Below are 21954 nucleotides of genomic sequence, written 5' to 3' on the forward strand. Positions count from 1 at the left end.
ATATATATATATATATATATATATATATATATAGGGTTGCAGGTTTATTTTCCTGGTTAAAAATTTCCTGAGCATGGGGTGCCTAGGTGGCTCAGTCAGTTAAGCCTCTGGCTCTTGATTTTGGCTCCTGTCAGGATCTCATGGTTCATAAGATCCAGCCCCTTGTTGGGCTATGTATTGTCAGCGTGGAGCCTGCTTGGGATATTCTCTCTCCCCCTCTCTCTGCCCCTCCTCTACTCATATTCATTCAATCTCTCTCTCTCTCTCTCTGTCTCTCTCTCCCTCTCTCTCTCCCCCCCCAAAAAATAAACATTTAAAAAAATTCCTGAGCAAGTTAAATCATATTGATATGAGTAGCCTCAGTCCTTAGTCCTAGTAGTTAAATTCTGTGGATATCCAGACTGTATGAGAAATAATGTAATCAAGAGCTTTTAGATTGGAGATACAAGTCTGGACATTCAACACGTGGCCCGCTGACCAACAGTGTTGCTCATCTGGGAACTCATTAGAAATGCAGAATCACAGATCTCATGCCAGATTCATTAAATGAGAATCTGGATTTTAACAAGATCCCAGGTGATTCTTACATGCACATTCGTGTCTAAGAATTGGTTAGAGGAGTATTTCTTGGATGTATCTGAAAGCAATAATCTTCTGATGATCAAATGCTGATTCTTAAGCCCAAACTCAGACTTTTTGGTTCAGAATTTCCCAGGGCAAAAGCTAGGCAATCTGCAGGTTTAGCAAGTGCAACAGGTGATATTAATCAGGCAAATTTGGGAAACTGTTCCAATGCACAGAACTAGATCTAGGAAAACTATTAAAACCAGCTAGATTTTGACTACAACTTCTAAAACTTTGTTCCATCAGAAGAATGAGCTGCTTTGGGAGGTAATGAGCCTTGGTCACAGAGCTATTGTAAGTAGAGGCTGACCATCTCTAGAAATGACAGGGAAGGGAAGTTTGTTCTCTGTAGGAGATAAAACTAGATGATTCTGTGTTTCCTTCCAAATATAAAATGTAGAGTCTTCTAAATCCAGCTGTGATTTCTCAAACCAATTTGTAGAGACACTTGGTAATAAAAGCCAGAGGCAAATCCAAGAATAAAAAAAAAAAATTGACCCCCATTTCTGTGGCCCATTCCCGCTGCTGCCTTTCATTAGAATTTGCTGGTAATTCATCTAAACTGTGATCCCAATGGCACCAGGAACTGAAAATAGATCCACAGGTTCCAGGAAGTAATTAACGGTTTTTCTACTGAGCTCAGCTTGAATTAACTTCGAGGAGTCTTGCAGCTGCCTAGATTTTTCACACCAAGTCATGTCATGGTGCATAATTTGATGCTGTAATTTATTCACAGTTAATTCTTATTAAATGAAGCCCAGTGGCAGTTTTACCGTAATAAGGAAAGAAAGTACTGCTTGTTTTATTGCCAGAAAAATGTTCACTGAGGTGAAAAATCGAGACTCACCTATGATCTGTTAATATACAGGTAATTGTTATGTGGAGTTCTCAAATTGAGCAGCTACAAGAGTTCTCAAATTGAACTGCGATGAAGTTCCACCTCTATTTCTCTTTTATTACTCTGGTTATTTGAAGATTAGATTCAATTAGAGTTTCGCCCTTCTGATTCAAACCCTAGCTCCAAGTTACACCACTCACACAGGATTTTGCAGCAGATATTGTAACAAAGTCAGACAGCCGTCATTTCATTCAGGCATGTGCTCGCTCTCTCTCTCTCTCTCTCTCACTCTCTTGTATTAAAGCTGTTATGGAGGAAAAAATAGTCGCCCTGAGGAAGGAGGAAGAAAGGAGCAAAGGGGAGGGGATCTGACAGGTGTGAAAATTGGCTTTGTCAGTCTAAGTCATGGACCTTAAATGCATAACCCGTACTCCATGCCAGTATGCATCACTTGTGTGAGTTGAGATTTCTGTTGGGGGTGTTGTTGCCATGATTGGATAAAAGTATAAAGAGGGGAAAGGAAGTATAACAGGTTCTGCGATGTTCAAACAGTCATTTGCTGGTAACTTTTTTTTTTTTAAGAAAACAGTCTTTTCCTCAAGTTTGAATCTAAAACATAATACTTGATCCTGCCCAGTGAGTGGCATAATCACCCACCAACAATTTCATGCTAGAAATCCCCAAATAATGCTCAGTGTTCCTTCTTCCCAGCTCCACATTCAATTTGTTCACCAACTCCTGTTTATTTTACCTACTAAAATGCCCTTGAAAATAGCACATACCTGCCAAAGTAATGAGTTAATAATTCATTCTTTCATTTAACATGTATTTCTCAGCAACAATTACATATTGGACACAGTCTTACATTAGGAACCAAGGTTCCTGCTACTCAGGTAGCCCCTTAATTATATAACAAGCCTCTGTCTTCTCTCCCCTACATAAGTCTCTTTCTTCAACCAGAACATTTGTACCAAGGTGATCTCTATGGCAGGTCTGACTCCACTGAAATCTAAATGTCTTCCAACTGGCTGAAAAAAGTTTCCCAGTTTGAGTAATCATGAAAGTCACCTGAATTCTCTGGAAAGAAAGAAAAAGAAGGAAGGAAGGGGATAAGAGAAGAAGGAAGGACAGAAGAAGGAAGGAAAGAAGGAAAGGAGAGAAAGGGAGGGAGGGGGCGGTGTGGGGGGAAGGAAAATTGATCTCCAGGCCCTCTCCCTTGTCAGTTCTTATAGGGGCCAAGAAAGCTTTTTACTAGGCTGCCTGGAATTCTTATTTAGGGAAGTTCAGAAAACAAACACTAAAGACTTCAGCCAAAATACGTAGGTTGGCATTCACAATTCTCCATAATCTACTCTGACCATCCATATACACAGTACTTCACATTCTTTAAGATACTCTGTATCCTCCAGTCCATTTATTGACAACCTTGTTTGCAAACCAAAATAATTATGAAGTTTTGTAAATATTCCACACATGTAGGTCTCATCCCTATAACTCTGGAGTACACGACCCTATAGATCTAGAGTGTGGCCTGTAAACAGCCTCGCGGATTTTATCTGATACACAACCAAGTTTGAAACCTGTTGCCCTAACCACATCACATCAGACTACCAGCCTTTATTCAAAAAGCCAATCCCTTTGCTCTCACCGTGATGTTGTTTCCCTCTGGTTAGGATAATGTACTTCTCTCCCTTTGCTAATCTAGGAAACCAATTTTCAGAACTCTCTTTAATTATCACCTCCTCTGTAAAGACTTATTTGTCCCACCTCAGCTAACAGAAGTTTCCCTCTTTTGAGTTTCCATAATACTTTGCTCACATTGCTAGCCTCTTAGTGCATTGTCTTATATCTGTTGAATAAAACTGCCTCTTCTATTAGATTGTGAGAGTCTTACAAGAGATGGTGATATTTTTCCTTCTATACCTTATGTCCTAGCAACATATCTAAAACAAAAGGTTGGAAAGTAGAATGGGAGAAAGGGGAGGTTGTTGAGAAGGGAACACAATGGGTGCTGTTACTATCATTCTTCAATTTTTTCACCAGAGCGGTGATCACATTGAGTATTCATTTTATGATAATTCATTGAGCTATATAATTGTGATCTGTGTTTATCTGTTTGGAGCATGTTTTACCTCAGTATTTAGTTTAGAAGGGAGAAAGAGAGATGGAATAAAAGTGTCCACCATAGTGAAGCTGAACCCATGGTCCAAACTCAGGAAGGAGACTAGCTGGTTCTTTGTCTCTCTTCTACATTATCACTTTGTCCTGAGCCATTTCCTTTAAAGTGGTTGGGATCTACTGTTCTCTGCCATAGTTTCCTCTTTTATCAAACAGAGCCATGGAATTTATGGCATAGTTCTTGACAGTCTGGTGTAACTTAAAATAAGGAGTGTCAGATTACTATTAAATAATTTGAGAGAATACAAAATTCTGATTCTAGTCAAATTCTGAGCCAACACTCTGATTTCCAGCCTTCTACGCCTCCACAATTTAGTAGTTGTGAGCTTCAAACATCTTATTCTATGTTTTTGAGACCCAGTTTCCCATATAATGAAATCAATTTTTTCATTTGTTAAATGTACTATATGCTAAACTCTATTACTATATGCCAGACTTGGGGCTTAACACTGAAAACCAGACAAGCTTGCTGCCCTTAAAATGCTTACAGACTATTGGGGAAAGTATGATTACAACAATATCAGGTAAGAAGTGCCATAAAAGCCCCTTGTGGAATGTGCATGCCTATCGGAAAAGATGAATACCTCCTGTCTAATCTACCTCATATCAAAGTCCTATTATGGATTTCTAATGATATATGTGCAATTTGGTCCTACCTAGGTGGCAGGAGAGGAAGAGGGACAGATTATAGAATGGAAAGCACATTGCAAAAGTTAAAGCCTTGGGTGAGATTTGCATCTTATAAAGTTGACTCTTGGTTGACTCTTGAGTGATGGTTACCTATTACAGTGGGCATTTGTTACTTCAACTCATACTTACTGAATCTCAATCATGTGCAAGGCACTATGTTAATGACTAAAAATAGAGCAGAAAAAAAGACAGAGCTCATCTCTGCCTTTGGAAGATCACTGGAGGAACAAAAACCAGACAATTAAAATATACTACAAGGAGTATAATAGGGAGGTTGAGATTATGTCTTTCGTACATTCATATCTGAGAGAAACTGACCTAAACTTGGGAAATTGGAAAAGCTTTTCCAGGCCTGAAAGATAAAGAGGAATTAAGCAAGAAAGGAAAAGAGTGTTAAGTTCTGGGGCAGTGATTTATCCCGTGGGAACAACACAGACAAAGATCCAAAAGAAAAGAATACAACAAGTTCAGGGAACTAAGAAAAGTGTAGAATGTCCATGAGGAAATAAATGGTAACTTCTGAGGCTGCAGAGGCTGATGTGAACCATTTCATGATAGATTCTCACAAACTTGGTAAACTGGGTTTCAGAGTTTTGACTTATATTATGGAGGTGAACAGAGACATCAGAACCCCTTGTAAGTATTTTGAGCAGCAGAGTGACATGTGAGTCATATTTAAGAAAAAAAAATCACTTAAATTGCAATTTGAGGGGCACTCGGGTGGCTCAGACAGTTGAGTGTCTGATCTTGGTTTCGGCTCAGGTCATGATCTCACAGTTTGTGAGTTTGAGCCCCGTGTCGGGTTCTGCACTGACAGTATGGAGCCTGCTTGGGATTCTCTTTCTCTCCCTCTCTCTCTGCCCCTGTCCCGCTCATGCTTGCTCACTCTCTCTCACTCTCTCTCTCTCTCTCTCTAAGTAAATAAGTAAACTTTAAGTAGCAGTTTGAGAACTTCCTGTGGTTAAAGCCAGAGGGGGGCAGGAAGGTAAACCAGGCTAGGCTCCCTGGCAATTTATACTCAGCACATAACACATGGTGTGCTGGGCCATAAACGAAGGCACAGGATAAGCACGGTGTACTTTCAAGAAGTTAACATTTTGCTTAGAATTGGGGATAAAATAAATTTGTGTTCTGTATTTCGGGAAGTTTCACCACATACTCGTACATACAAATTCAGCAGCACCTTACTATTCTCAGGCAGCCAAGCTCATGTTTTCATCATGAAAACTTGCAAAGTAGAAAACTATTTGTAGCAACCAATTAGGAAACTTGGCACTTGGGTGCAGTCCCTGAGGCTTCCCAAAGAAACAAGTAACAAAGATGATAGCACTGCTCAGCCACAATTAGTGACTCAGTACTAAGCAGCAGTCATGAATATAAAAACCATGGGATGTACTTAGATGTTTATTTAAAGTATGGGCTTTATTATTGGGGAGATGCAAATTAGTCTAAATTTCGGTATCTGTTGTGTGAAAAAAAAAACTCAACAATTACTGCACGAAACTCCCTTTCAGCAACATTTAAAAGCCAATCATGCAAATTTTGAAGGAAAATCATCAGAAGTTTGGGAGCTAAAAAGAGAAATGTCTTGACTAGGAGCAAAACAATAAAAAGAACAATCAAACAAGCAAATGAAAAATTGTCTGACACTGTCTTCAAGATCACTTTCAAAATCATTTTGGAAAGAAATATCATATTTAGAAGTACATTTAGAAAAGTGCTATGCTGCAAATATGGCCAAATCTGTTTTGAGTCAAAAGGGGGTAACCGAATACTTCCCATAGAGATCTCCCAAACCAGCACATTTTAATATATTACAGACATAAGAACAACTTGTGAAGAGATTGAGGTAAACCTGCTTATTTTTACAACTGCTTGAAAACATTGTTATCATTTGAAAAAATATTTGTAATTATTATTATAAAGACATTTTCCATAACTTGAGTGAGTTTTCTAGTAAAAAAGGAGTTTGAAATTGTATGTAGAAATTTCCTGGGTGACTATAAGATTATTTGTGATTTTTCTGCGCTGGGAGTTGTATCAGGATACCAGGTGTCATCAACATGGTCTGAAAAGTAGCTTATGGTTTTTTTCACTTATAAGCCTCTTAAAGACATCTAGATATTAAATAAGTAAAACAGAAAAACCCCATAAATGGAATAATTTAACAATTCTAACATAAATGTAACTAATTCTGTTCCTCTCTCACGCACCTGTTCCCTTCAGAACCATACCAACAATTAGTGCTATGATAGCAGCAACCAACACAGAGCAGATATTTCACTAGAGAGGTAAACTACACCCAGTCGGGGGAGTATTTTATTACAGGAATGTGCATGCTTTCAAAGGTATTAAGTAATTTGTATTCTAGAAATGCTCATTTTCCAATTCCAGTTCATGGGTGGGAGGTTCTCCCCACCCCTTAAGGAATTCTCTGGACACCAGCGAGGCATCCTACAATTCCACATAATTCTGACATTATCTACCCAGAGATAGTATCCACTAAGGGTTCAGTCCTACAAGAGTCACCTGCCTCCCCACTTCAAATGGCACTTGCAAGTCCAGGTTGTTACCTCTACTTCTGACCAATGGGCGATAAACCAGAGGTTTCTATGACCCCTTCCTTTGGCTCAGTTAATTTGGTGGAATGGCTCACAGAGCTCAGAAAATCTGTTTACTAGGGCAAGGGTGAGGAACTTCCACACTCTGAGCGAACCACTCTTCCCAAACCTCCACGTGTTCACCAGCGCAGAAGCTCTCTAAAACCTTGTCATTTGGGGGTTTATGGAGGACTCATTTACAAAGGTATGATTGATGACATCATTGGCCGTTGACCATTTAACTCCATCTCCACTTCTCTCCCTTCCCTTGGAGGAGATTGGGAATGGATGTGGGGTCCAGGTACCTGAATATTCCAATGTTCTAAATCACAAAGGTGGTTTCCTTGACAACCAGCACCGCACCCCCCCCCCATCCAGAAGTTACCTAACAGCTTTCCAAAACTCACCTTATTAACATAACAAAAGACACTTTTATTGCTCTTATCACAGGAAATTCCAGTGGTTTTAGGAGCCAGGACCTAAGAGCAGACCAAATTTGTATTTCTCAGAAATCATAATATCATAAATTCATAGAAGTTTTGTTTTGTTTTGGAGTTGTGTTTTAACTTATATAATGTTTTGAAATACTTAGGAGTCTTGAAGTGAGAAAGGGAAGGAGTTCGACATTGACAGGGCTCAGAGGACATCCACATGTTGTAGAGTTGAGTAGGCACCTCTTTTGGAACACAAGGGATGTGGTATTTCTATCAGTTTCTTTTATTTTCTGTATAAGCCTATTTTCCTCTTTTAAGCTGCTGTGCCAGGGGACTCTTGAACAATTGAACTTTACAGGCCCTGGTGACTTTTTGGCCATCTGCCACATAGCTCCTTTCTCAACTATAAAGCTATACCACAAAATTGAAACTAGAAGAACATGGTACCTCAGGGTTTGGGCAATTCCATTTCAAGAAATAATTTATGTGATTAACAACACAGTAAGAAACAAAACTGTGAGATATTGTGCAGTCTTGTTTTCAAAAAAAATTATTTCTACAATATTTCTATTAGAGATAGGGGAGCCTGACTGTCCTGGCTTCAACTGAGAAAAGAAAAGTTGCAAATTAGCTTGCCTGCAGACAATTTTTTTTTAATCCTCAGTTTCCTAAAGCAGAAGATAAGTCTTTACTTCTCATATGTAATATCTGATTATGATATATTGAGTGCAGTTTTTGACAGATTCATTTGACTGATGTCTGTTTCTGAAATTCTGAATCTTCTCTCACCTTATTATTATTATTACTATTATTATTATTACTATTATTATTACTATTATGAGTCATTTAGTTCATTTAGCACTTAGCAAATGTAAAGTTTCATTTCCTGGTTTGAGCCAAAAATTCTCAAAATTAGTTGGATGTGGAGTTATTTTTTAAAACATCTATAAGTAAGGACGCCAGGACCAACAGTAACCATCTAGAAATCCTCTCTTTAGTGAACTTGTCTGTTTATTTCTCTAGACTATAAATTACCTGAAGGTGTGTGTGTGTATGAGTGTGTGTGTGTGTGTGTGTGTATTTTATTTTCCTTGCAGAACATAGAGCCACAGAGTGTGCCAATAAATTTTGATGAATGAATAAATGAAACAGGAAAAAATTAATGAATGAAATATCTAAAGTGTCACTGAGCTAATGGTATATATAAGAAAGGTATTAGATATACAAATTAGTTATTATAAGGCACTTTACAAGGAATACCAAGGACACTGTTTTGTCTCAGTAGTTAATACTACTTCTTTTGTCTTCTCTGAAGTCATCCTGAAAAGTAAATTGTGATTGTTTTCTCTAAATGACTCAAAAATGAGGGGCGCCTGGGTGGCGCAGTCGGTTAAGCGTCCGACTTCAGCCAGGTCACGATCTCGCGGTCTGTGAGTTTGAGCCCCGCGTCGGGCTCTGGGCTGATGGCTCAGAGCCTGGAGCCTGTTTCCGATTCTGTGTCTCCCTCTCTCTCTGCCCCTCCCCCGTTCATGCTCTGTCTCCCTCTGTCCCAAAAATAAATAAACGTTGAAAAAAAAAATTAAATGACTCAAAAATGAGAACCCCAAAGATATTCCTTGAGGAGAGGGGGGACAGAAAGACATTTCACACAAATAAGGAATAAACAAACAAAAGCCCCAAATTATGACTCAAGAAAAATATGTTGATAATACAATGTCTGAAACAAATTGTCAATTCTGTCTTGACTTCTGATGTTAAAGATTTTTATATGTCTGTATACATAGTACCTTGTACATATAAGGCATTTCTTCCTATGTCAAGCAGATTATGGCATTCTTAAGAAATTTTCAATTGCAGTCCAACTGTTAGGGTTCTGCTCTCCAAAAAAAAAAAAAAAAAAAAAAGGAAAACCAAAATGTTAATGAGAGTGAGAAATTATGCTCCCGAATTGTCCTGAGTTTCCATTTCTGATATCATTCTGTATCACAACTTCCTTCTTCCTCATCAGTATCTCCCCCACTAGAACATAGGCTCTTTGTGTCCAGAAACTATGTCTGATTCTTGTATTTCCAGCAACCAGCTCAGTGCCAAGCTCATAAGGGGTAAAGTAAGTAGATATCTATCAAGTGAACAAATGAAAGAATGAATGAGCATAAACATGCGTCTGGAATATCTGTGGAATACAATTTCAAGTTTATGCACTGGCAGATGAAGAAGACTGTCAGGATTAATCAGAAATGAAAACTATATTCTGTCCAGCCAGAATTTAAGAAAATTGTTGTGATTCACATGTACCTGAGCTTTACTGCCTCATTTCCCCTTCTGTTTGGATTTTAACACAGGGAAGGGAAATTCGACACTTACAGAATACATTAGAAAGAGACCAAATCTATGCAATCATGAAACCACAAAATGAAGAATGAAAATTTAGGATACCTTATTTGAAATTATTATGATAAAAGTAAACATTTGGTGGAATACACAATTTTTTTAAATAGGAAAAAAAAGACAAAAGCAAGATTATATTATAATTTTATAACACTTTTCAGTTAATAAATCATCTTTAAAAATTAAAATTGGCAAGCATATATTTGATGTATATATAGTTGTATATATACATACATATGTATATATGTATATATAGTTTCCACTTACATGTCCTAGATTATTACAGCATATATTCATAAAAGTTATTAGATAAATATCATCTGAACTTCATAAAACCTTTATAGGTAGCTGAGTCATAAATATGATTATATTTACAGGTCAGGAAAATGAGTGTTAAAGAAGTTAAATTACTTGCTCACCCACATAGGACCAAGATTCAAGCAGGGATCCTGACTCTAGTCACGTGAAAAGTGTCAGCTTGCATGGTCATCAATTCCCAGAGAGCTTATGAAAGGTATGTGGAAGTGAAAGAGCATTTCAGTCTGGCTTTCACCCAGACCACTTTCCTGTGTGCTTGTTTGACCTGCCTATGTGTCCATGGCTCCCCAGTCCTCTGCATCCTAGGGCCGCTGTTCCCTTACTCCTCTTAGCCTACCATTTATCTGCTTTTGCCACCCCTCCCCCAGCCTCAACCCCAGTTCTCAAGTGATGATATTAATCCTCGTGCTTCCATTTCAGAAAAGTAATCAGACTTTCTCCTGAGATGCTGGCATCCCAAACTGTCTTTGGGACCAGGTATAAAATATTCAAGATCAGTGTGGGGTCTATAATGCATGCTAAATGTCATTTAATCTTGGCGCTGAACCTAGCTGTCCACCTTTTTAGCTTTAGCACCAAAGAGGAAAGCAAGGATCTGTGCTCAGACCTCCTGAGAGTCTCACGACGGGTTGTGAGTTATTCAGCTTTTGTCTGCAGAAACAGAAGCATGGGGGCACCTGGGTGGCTCATTCGGTTAAGCATCCACACTCTTGATTTCTGCTCAGGTCATGATCTCACAGTTCCGCGAGTTCAAGCCCCACATTGGGCTCTTGTGCTTACATTGCAGAGCCTGCTTGAGATTCTGTCTTCCTTTCTCTCTGCCCCTCCTGCCTTCTCTCTCTCTCTCTCTCTCTCTCTCTCTCTCTCTGTGTCGCAAAAATAAACTTAAAAAAAAAAAGAAAGGAAGAAACAGAAGCATGGGCTTCAAGATGTTGGTCAATATCCATGCATCAGGGAAACAAGCCACATAGATTCTCTTCTCCTATCACCTGGAAACCACAGACTACCATGGCTTCCTGGCTCCCCAAGGACAATCTCATCTGCTAAAATACTAAAAAACAGTGAGTTGTGGTATTTGTCAGGGAGTGGAATCATCATATAATGCAACCAGACTTAATCCAGTGCTGGTCTCCTGGGGTTTTACCCTACCACCTAATCAGTACCTGAAGTTGCCCTACCTCCCTCCCCTGCCAACCTCCCAGCCTTGTCCCACCACTTTGGACATCAGTCCATGGAGGTTCTTTCTATCCTTGTACTAAGAACCAGAGGCTCCTGCCTGTAAGCCAGACCACAGGAGCCTCAGGCAGCAGTGTACTTACAAGTTATACAATTCTTTTATTTTTTAATTGTCTCACTGAATTTTCAATACAAAAGTTAAAATTCTCAAGATTTCACAGATGAGGAAAGTGAGCTTTAGAGAAATTAGAAGTGATGTTATAAAACTAATTTAAGTCAGAGGCCCAGTTGAAATGTAGGCAGTCTGATTCCAGCTCTGGGGCAGGAGAAGGGCAGTAGGGGGTGGTGGGTACAGACAATGGAGACTTTACCGCCACATGTGATGCTCTGATACCTGCTGCCCTAGGCAGTGGCATATACCAAGGAGGCCTTTCTTGTCACAGTGCTTAAAGCCCAGTAATGCTGAATTAGAGGTGACCCACTGGTAATGGCAAAAAAGCACCAATGCAGCATTTGGACCATTTTTAACCCTAGTTGCTTTAGTCCCGATAAACTGTTAATGGAACCACACAGGGAGCGAGGATAGACCAAAGGACTTCAGAACATGGACATATTGGAGAAATTTTGGTTTTCCCTCCAAGAGAGTCCTTTCTTAGGAAACACTCTCAAATAGTTCATGGCAGATTTGTACAGAAAGCAGAATCTATTCAATGCCTCCCAATTACCCAAAGTCCCTGACTCTCTAACACATCTTCAAGGGCTTTGTGTTCTGCCTCTGCTCACCTTTCATACCTCATCTATCCCTTCAGCACACTACCAGTGTGACCTGTCTGCAGTTCCACAAAAAAAGACTGTGTTTGCTCTTATGTCCAGGTTTTTTGTTCACGCCTTTGTTTCTGTCTGGAACATACTTTTCAAGTCTCTTTTTTCTTTTGTTATCTTCCACAAATAAGCTTAGCCATTATTATATTTGGAAAATCTCTCTGAATTCCCCTAATTACATTAGTTACCCTGATGTGTCTTTCTCTGATCACACACTGTACTGTACCCTCTTGGTGATGATGTCACTCAAACATAAGCTCTTGAAGACTCGAGACCTTTCTATATACTAGAAATATGTCTGGTACATCGTGTACACTCTAAAAATATTTATTAATTCAATTTTTAATTGTTACTATTAAAGAGAATTGTTAGTTTCAAAATTGTCTAAATTTATAGGAATTGGAGTAGTAGCAAATGTGGACAGAAATAGAGGGATAGAACCATAATAAATGGCAAGTTAAGTTGGGGTAGATCAGGAGTGGCCTTTGTGCTAGATATTTTTTCCTCCCTTCTTGATGCATTTTCCTTCCTAATCTATCCTGCTCTGGGTTCCAAGAGGCCAAACTTTGGGGACTATATTTGCCATGTTCCCTTACCAATCTGACTTCCTTTTGGGTTCTGCTAGGGGATGCACCAGATGGGAGGTTATGAAGCACATATTGAGACATTTGTTTTCTTAGCTCCTTACTTGCCAGGCTGAATCCCAGCTATTTAACTTCCAAAGTGTTCATCTTCTATGAGTGACCCTCTCCTGAGGCTGCAGCTCTCACCTAGTTCAGGAATAGAGGCTAAGGTTTGCCATCAGTTGGGAATTTCTCTTTACCCTCCCCCCCCCCCACATTTGTAAATGGCTGCCTTTGTAAACTTGTAAATGGGTGCACCATCTTCCTTCAAGGAACCTAAGCTATACAGCCTTATATTTCATGATATTTGGACTCAGTTCTGTAGGAAATGAGAACCCAGAAGGTTTTAGAATATCAAGATATCCATACAACTTGAATGTTAGCAGGAAGAAAAAAAAAAAACCTGTCACATTCTTCTCCTTAGGAGCAGAGTCCTTGCCTTATTTGATGCCGTAACCAGTGCTTAGAGGACTGTATGATATACATGGCCCGCAACACATGCTTATTAAACAAAATAAGTAACCTTGGAAACAATTGATTAAATCTGTGTAGCCTAAAGCTTGGATTTTAATCTAGTACAGACAAAGGGAGTACTTTTTTTTTTCTTTTTAAAAGAGTCTCTAGTTATTGGAAAGAAAGAGCAACAAAACAGGTAGATTCCAGAAAAATCCTATAAGCTAAAAGCAGGCAATCTAAATGAGTAATTCACCAAGAAAGTAGGACCTGAAAAGCACCTCTTCCCATGTAGGTGTTGTTGTACTGGCTCTTACACAGCCATCTATACTGTGACCACAGATAATTCCTCTCAGTGATTAACTGCATGGGGACAGTGCTGCAGTGAGCAATTATTGCTTTACAATCCATAAGGACAGACCAGGAATCGAAGGCATTATTGCCAGCAAGGCACCATTTACCTCATCCTGCAGACATCACTCTGATATCAAAAGGTGGTTGACTTTGATAAACTTTCCAAGTATAGAGCCTGTGAGGATATTTTTAGAATCAGGAAGCCTGCAAGATAAGTACAAGATGCCAAACAGAACTGAGGAAGTGAAGGGGGGAAAGGAGGAAGAATTAAACAAAGAAAAACACTGCTAAATTTCCTGAACAAATTCTTCTACTTCCCCCTTGTGGCCAAATTTCCCAAGAACTATGATTTCTTTATGCCTCAAAGCAACATTTATTATTATTCTTTGGGTCAGATTATAAAAATAAAACTTGTTTATTACAAAAGATGGAAAATGCATTGGAGTGGCTAGATAGAATGCCTTGTGGGGATGCATAGATTCTGCAATGGGGTTTTATTATGTTTTTACGAAAGCTTAACCAAGAACAAAGAGATCCATCCAGGAGCTTGAGTGGTATAGAAAGGTGAACTCCCATCTGCCTAGAAACTCCTTTAACTCTCATGATCACCCTGTGTGGTAAATAGCATTATCCCAACATTAGTAATCTAAGAGTGGCTATGAAAACTATTATATATTTGCTGCCTACTGCGTTCCAGCATGTACAAGCATTCTGCATAAACTCATTTAATCTTCAAAATATCCCTCTGGGGTTAGATGAGAAAACCAACTTTTATTTAACTTCCCAAGGTAATACAGCTTATATAAGACAGAGATAGGCCTTTAATCTGGTGTTTGAACTACAAATTCTCCAGTATTTCCACTGTTCCATGTTGCTCATCATTTTCTCTCTGAATTCCTCTTTTTAACTTTCCACCAGTTATTTCTTAAAAGCAGTCTTGCATCCCCCCAGTAGGGACACCTATGACTTCTAGGGGATTCTCCCACATTTATGCTGTTCCATAAATCTTCCACCTACCAAAGGTGGGTTAAAGATTCTTGTCTTGACCCTGTGCCTTAATGACATATTCATATTAATAATTAGTGGGATGACCAGAATTATAAAAGGGCTTTGTTCTCTTCAACCCACTCTGCTCCTAGAGTAGAGGACGCTATGGAGGTAATAGTGCAGCATTATTTTCTTTAAAACTATAGTAGACACATTTGGATTTAAGGGACAATACACAGGGGGAATTATCAAATTTTCTGAGTTGGAAGTGGATGAATAGAGAGGTACAGAACTTGTGAACTACTGTATTTGGGGAAATATTTGGAAAAAAACTGCAAAATCACATATGCCTATTCAAAACACTGTATAATAGAGAGGGGATAAAGGAATATATACTGTTGCTCACTTATCTCTTTTATCCACACCAGAAAATCTTAATTCTAACTTTAGGACTGCAGGATACGCTTAATTCTGCCAAGTTACCCCGTAATATTTAAATGAAAATGTATATTAATTAGCATCTTAAAAATATGTTATGCAGGCTATTGGAGGAGTTGTCATAGGCTAGGTGGATGGGAGTAGAAGCAGAAAACATGGGACAGTGATTATCAAATTCCCAGTATTTACTATTTTATTTCTTCAGTGCCCTAGATCATTTGGTAATGACAAAGGGCTCAGCTGCTGCTTGGGTTTAATTCCTGGCTTTACAGCTCACAAAAATGTGGCCCTGAACAAGTTACTTACCCCATCTAAGCCTCTGACCCCACATTTGTGGTGATGAAACCAAAATTTGTTGTGAGGCTCAAATGAGTCCTTCCCTTAAGCACTTGGTGTAAAGGACACTCAACCGATGTTTGCTCTTTGTGTTAGAGCTTGAAAATTACTCCACTCAAAATTTACCTTCAAGAGAGCATCTGTGAATGACTGGCTAACAGTGGTTATACTGTGGCTGGAATCAGCACCAGGAACACTCTGGATGGCATTATTTCTTTGGTGATTTTTCTGCTAATAAGACTCCTTTTCATACTTTAAAAGCTTGAAAATATATCTCTTATTTATATAATAATTATGTTTTCAAATGCAATTGTATGTATTTTTTCATTTGGTGTGACAACCAACACTTTAGCTTCATGGCTACCATCCTGTTTCTGTGACCAGTCCCGCCACTGGACTCTTAAAAAAAATTTTTTTTTTAATTTTTATTTATTTTTGAGAAACAGAGAGTCACAAAGTACAGGCAGGGGAGGAGCTGAGAGATAGGGCGACAGAGCGAGACGGAGACAGAGAATCCAAAGCAGCCTCCAGGTTCTGAATTTTCAGCACAGAACCCAACGCAGGGCTTTAATCCACAAACTACGAGATCATGACCTGAGCCGAAGTTGGCTGCTTAACCAACTGAGCCACCCAGGCACCCCTACCAGACCCTTAAGTTTTGATTAAGCCTTCCCAGAAAGACCAGTATGAGAGCACCCACATTTACCCAATGCATGAAGCTGGAAGCTAGGCTGGAATTTGGAAAAATCACTGAAAGTTCACATGGTGCCTTCCTGCCCTCTGCCTTTAAACAACTGTATAAAATACCTGCTGGACGACGTGACAACCACCAAGAGGTTGCCAATTAAGTTTTTGACACTGATCATCATATCATTATGTGAATTAAAAACAAACTAATATGTATTTGTCTGATTATAAAAGCAAAGCAACTATAGAGAGACATGAAAAAGACAATGAAACAATCCTTTTGTTGGTGGCAGTGGAAAGAGACCCTGTTAATGTTTTAATGCATTTAATGTCACTATTTTTCTATGAATTTTTATGCTTTTGCTTTCTTTGTTATAGAGGGATTAAAGATGCATAGAATTTTTAATTAATCAAAGAGTAAAAAAATTATATCTCTTGTTACAGTCTTCTCAGACAGTGGATTTGATGATCTGAAGTTGCACATACAAATTGGTCTTAAAAAGACAATAGTATTAAGGACCCAATTACCCACCACCTATCAGCACCATGAGGACCAAAAACATAGTTACGTTAGTCTCCTCTTCTGTTCCCATAGTATTTTTGTCATGTGTTCTAAACCATAACAGATCTGTCTCCCTACAAGTACCCTGTGAGTTCTTTGAGAACAGGATCTATGAGTGCTATGTCTTGGGGAGAGAGATCAATATAATAGTTAAGAGAGAGAACTCTGGAGTAAGATTGTTCGGGTGGGTTTGTCCATTCAGCTATTCAATGTTTTGGAGAGTTACTCAGCTTCCTCATTGAAAAAACCAGGACACCAAAGGTTTGTTCCAAGAATAAGATGAGGTGATCCACAGATGAAGAAGTTAGTGCTTAGGTAATGCTCAACAGACATTATGTTATACATCCAGAAGCAAACATTGAATGTAGCATGGAAAAGGTACCAAAAAAAGTATTGAATTAAATATTTTCAGCCTGAGCAATAATTATGAAGTTGCAATCTAAGAGATCTGATCCAGGCTTGTCACTGACTCATTGTGGGAATTTTTATGTGTCATCCTCTCTGGGTTTTGTCTTTCTCACGTGTAATATGGGAATACTGAGTGACATAAAGCCAAACCGTAATAAGAGTCATACAAAGATATTATGCTCAAGCACCATGGGTAGATTTTCCTGAGAATGAATTCCCAGAGAAGCACTAATGACTCAGAAAAGATAAATGCTTTTGAAGGTTTTTTCCGTACTTTTTATCTCTCTCTTCCAGAAAACCTGCGCCAGTTTTCAAATTCAGTAGCAGAGTACCTGAATTCGTATTTTCTCTCACCAAAAAGATGACTGTTATTTTTAAAATGATTTCCCGATTTGATGCTTTCTTCCATCCTTATTGTTTTGTATAGATGTTTTGTTGTTATTGCTGTTGTTGACCCTTGGTTTCTCTGTGTTTTACGCACATATCAACAATTCGTGTTGTACGTTTGTGTACTTTCTATTTCCTTTATCCATTTTTCTAGAAGACCACTCCACATTTCCTTGCAGATATGTAATATCTCATTATATATTAGGGATATTAACATGATGTGGGATTTTCTCATCATTGTTGGAGGTACTAGCAGAGGAATGATTATGAAATAGAACAGTAGAAAACACTAAACCATAAAGTTTGCAACAAATACTAGCCTTTTTGGTAACATTATAAAATAATCCCTAAAATCTTAACTTTAAACCAAATTTAGACTTAGAAAACTCATTTGTATTAGTCTTTATACCCTATAGAGTTTATAGCCTTCTATTTATAAGCATTATCTCATTAGCAAAATCCAGAACTTCTGGGGTGCCTATGACAAATTGTGTGAAGAGGAGTTTTAAAACGGTAAGATTTTAAAGTTGTCATGTTACTTAAAAAGAGCCTGCTTTTGCAGTTAGAAGCTTGAGTGAATTCTCACTGGTTAGAGTTTAGAACCTCTTAAAAAAATTTAATGAACCAAAACAGTTGTTCTAATATTAAACACCCTCTCAGTAAATCTTAAAGAGGTTTAGTATTGAACCAGAATAATCTCTTTTTTTCTAAATTCAGAAACCATTCACTTTAATACATATTAAAAGGTTTTGAAACATTTTGGCAAAATAAGATTAGTTTTCTTTTTCCTCAGGATTATCCCAAATACCAAAACCAACACCAAAAAACAGAAACAAAAACAAAACAAAACAAAAACCTTAGCTTATAAAGAAAACACATGGCCTTTATTTTTAAAAACAAACCACTTAGTAATTGAGCTACTACTCCTAGAAGGCTTCTTTCTGTTAATGGATTTTTTTGTAGCTTTTAGTTCATTGCTATTAGTGAGAGTTATATACACCTTCCTTTCTGTCACCAGAACACCTACATTTATGTGTTTATTATCCCAGAGTCCTCTTTGGGAAGAAGTATTAGCCTTTGTATCTCCAGAGCCACACAGGGCTTGGTCCTTCACAGATATAAAGTAATATTTTACTGAACTGAGTAATGGTGAAGACATATACAAGATGCAAGGTATGAATTTACCCTCTTCCTACTGATTATAGACAGAAAAGAAAAGTTTCAAAAATGTTTAGCCAATATTTTCCAAAGTGACATACCATAGATAGTGTTGCCAGAGATATTTCAAGGTATCCTCATAATAGTGGGAAAAGTTAAATATTTGGGAAATACTTCCTTCTCTTAGAGATCAATGTACCAGTGCACCCATGAAGTCTCTGAAGAAATACTGCAGCCTAAGGAAAAAGACCATTTCATACACATCTCTTTCAGCTTCTAAAATAAAGAGACAATAAGTTACCTGGTTTATTTGAAAAGTTGCCAGGGGCTCTTGGGTGACTTAGTCGGTTGAGCATGTGACTCTTGATTTCAGCTCAGGTCATAATCTTGTGGTTTGTCAGTTTGAGCCCCGCGTCTGGCTTTGCACTGACAGTGTGGAGCCTGCTTGGGATTCTCTCTCTTCCTGTTTCTCTGCCCCTCCCCTGCTTGTGCTCTGTCTCTTTCTCAAAATAAATAAATGAAGCTTAAAAAAAATTGCCAGAAGATAATAAATAAAATTGAACATATTGCCTTATGAAAGAAGAACAGAGAGCTATATGGTAAGAGTCAATAGAGAGAATTATAGACTAAGAAACAAAACAAACTCATTAAATTAAAATTTCATTCTGCAATGGGGTGCAGTAAGTAATAGACTTGACCTGCAGAAAATAAAATCAATAATATGGCAAATAAACTTGAAAAACTCTAAGAATGCAAGGTAAAAAGACATAGAGATTGGGGCTTCTGGTTGACTCAGTCAGTTGAGCATCCGACTTCGGCTCAGGTCATGACCTCACAGTTTGTGGATTCGAGCCCTGCATCAGGCTGTGTGCTCACCGCTTGCTCAGAGCCTGGAGCCTGCTTCAGATTGTGTCTCCTTCTCTCTCTGCCCCTCCCCCACTCACGCTTTGTCTCACTCTGTTTCTCAAAAATAAATAAATGTAAAAAATTAAAATTAAAAAAGACATAGAGATAAATATATGACAATGCGATAAACACTTCGAACAGAATCACAGATCCAACCTATGAATTAAGTGCACTACTCTTGAAAAGATTAATAGCAAGAGCAAAACCAAGATACAGTCTAAGAACTTCTGAGGGAAAAAAAATGAATAAAAAAAACTAGAAACTACACATAAAATGACCTACTAAGTTAAATAAAAAACACATAAAATATCATATCATATCCAAATTTATCCTGGGTTCTGGCATTTTTAACTCTTTACTTTGGCAAGGTATATATACAAAAATGAAGGAAACAATATAAGGAACCCCTGTGTATCTATCACTCAGCTTCAACAATTACAAATATTATGTTAGTTTTTCTTTTTTATTGTATCCTCTTTTTACCTTTTGGGAGGAATATTCTGTACTATGTGTCCTTTTGCCTATAAATACTCAGTACACAACTTTAATAAATAAGAACAAATTTTTTATATAACCACCATAATATTAGCACATCTAACAATGTTAATAGTGATCTTAATTTCCCAGACCCTAAAAATACAGGGAAGTCAGACAACCATCTGTTTGCAGCTAAAGTATTTTTAGTTTTTTAAAACAAACCAACAAAAACAGAAACCACCTTGTATAAACATAGTTTATTTTAAAGAGAGAGAGCGTGCATGGGCACATGTGTGTGCATGTCAGTGGGGAAGGGGCAGAGAGAGAGAGAGAGAGAGAGAGAGAGAGAGAAAGAATGAATCCCAAACAGGCTCCAAACTATCAGTGCAGAGCCTGACTCAGGGCTCGAGCTTATAAACTGTGAGATCATGACCTGAGCCAAAATCAAGAGTCAGATGGACACTCAACCAACTGACCCACCCAGGCACCCAAACCTTGTATAAACATTCTTAAGGCCCATCTTAGAATTGGAACGGCTGTGAAAATGAGGATCTCTAAGTCCAAGCTTCTTTAGCTTCATGGTAGATTTGCCTCTGGCTGGAACCTGTATGCTACTTGGTAGCATCCCATTAAGAGATGGCAAGACTCTACAGGGTATATGATTACATGACATACCAAGTGAGGCTGGACTTCAGTCAGGGAATAGAAAATCTATTTGTCTTATTGCTGCTTTTTCCTCAACATCAAGGATGGTGCTTGATACTCAAAGGACACTTAATAAATATTAAATGAATGAACAATGGCAGTAGAATACTCACAGTCTCATCAAAGATTTCCATGCCTCAGACATATCAGAACTACTGGATTGTAAGCAGGAGTGATAGGAGGAACAAGGAGCTTCTCAGCAGTAATAGATATGGACCAAATCCAAAAAAAAAAAAAAAAAAAGAGGGGCTTGTTCCATTTCCTTGGCACAGCATAGGATGCAGAGACCTTAATACAACACCAGAAGGTTGAATCCAATTAATGAATTAGACTGAAATTTTGGCTGGCAAGACAGGATGAGGGTTAAAATGCTAATTATTTTCTTTGAAAGGAAATAAATGCTATTTTTCTTGCAAAGCTGAGGATCCATACCAAGGTTCATAACTGCTACATATATTGGGTGCTTAAATTATGTTAGGCATTGTCCCATATATAATTCCATTTAATGTTATAATGACCTACTGAGTCTGTAGTACACAGGGGTTAGAGGCTCAAGTTTTAGTCTCAGACAGACTTAATTTCAATTTCTATTTGTTAATGCATGACCTAAGGGAAGATTCATAGCAACTGTAATCATCAGTTTCTTGGTCTGAAAAATATGAATATTGATATTATCTATGTCATTGGCTCATTGCCATAGAGATGAAATAAGATAACATATAGTAACTTTCAGTATATACCTTAGCTAATAAATATGTAAGTATATACATATACATAAGTATGTACATATAAACCTAAGTATATATTTATATGTACATATGTATACATATGTATGATACATACATATATAGAGACAGACAGAGAAAGATAGAAAAAGTGATAAAGAAAATAACTTACCAGGGATATATAGACATGGTAAATATAGAGAAAAGATTTAAGTACAGTTTTTTTGCCATATAGCTAGTTTCCTTTCCAAAGCCATTAAAAATAATTCCATCTTTTTTTTTAAGTTTATTTATTTATCTTGAGAAGACAGAGAGTGCGAGCAGGGGATGGGGAGAGAGAGAAAGAGAGAGAGAGAGAGAGAGAGAGAGAGAGAGAGAATCTCAAGCAGGCCCCACATGAAACCATGAGCCTGAAACCAAGAGTCGGACGCTTAATCAACTGAGCCACCCAGTCGCCCCCAAAAATAACTCCATCTTAAAAGTTGCCATCTTAAAACATTTAAACACTGCCAGTATTTGGTATTTCTAATTCTGAACTTTTTTAGGGTACTATCATTTTACAATTTTTCCTGATAGAACTACTGAGGTAAATTTTATTACAGACCAAATTTCCAAAGTCATGCCTCTTTCTTGCTCTCTTTTTCCAAATGTTGAGGATTTTGTCTTGCCAGATTCTCTTT

Source organism: Herpailurus yagouaroundi, unplaced genomic scaffold (genome assembly GCF_014898765.1).
Source record: "Herpailurus yagouaroundi ecotype Mexico unplaced genomic scaffold, PumYag 160, whole genome shotgun sequence".
NCBI classification, from domain to species: domain Eukaryota; kingdom Metazoa; phylum Chordata; class Mammalia; order Carnivora; family Felidae; genus Herpailurus; species Herpailurus yagouaroundi.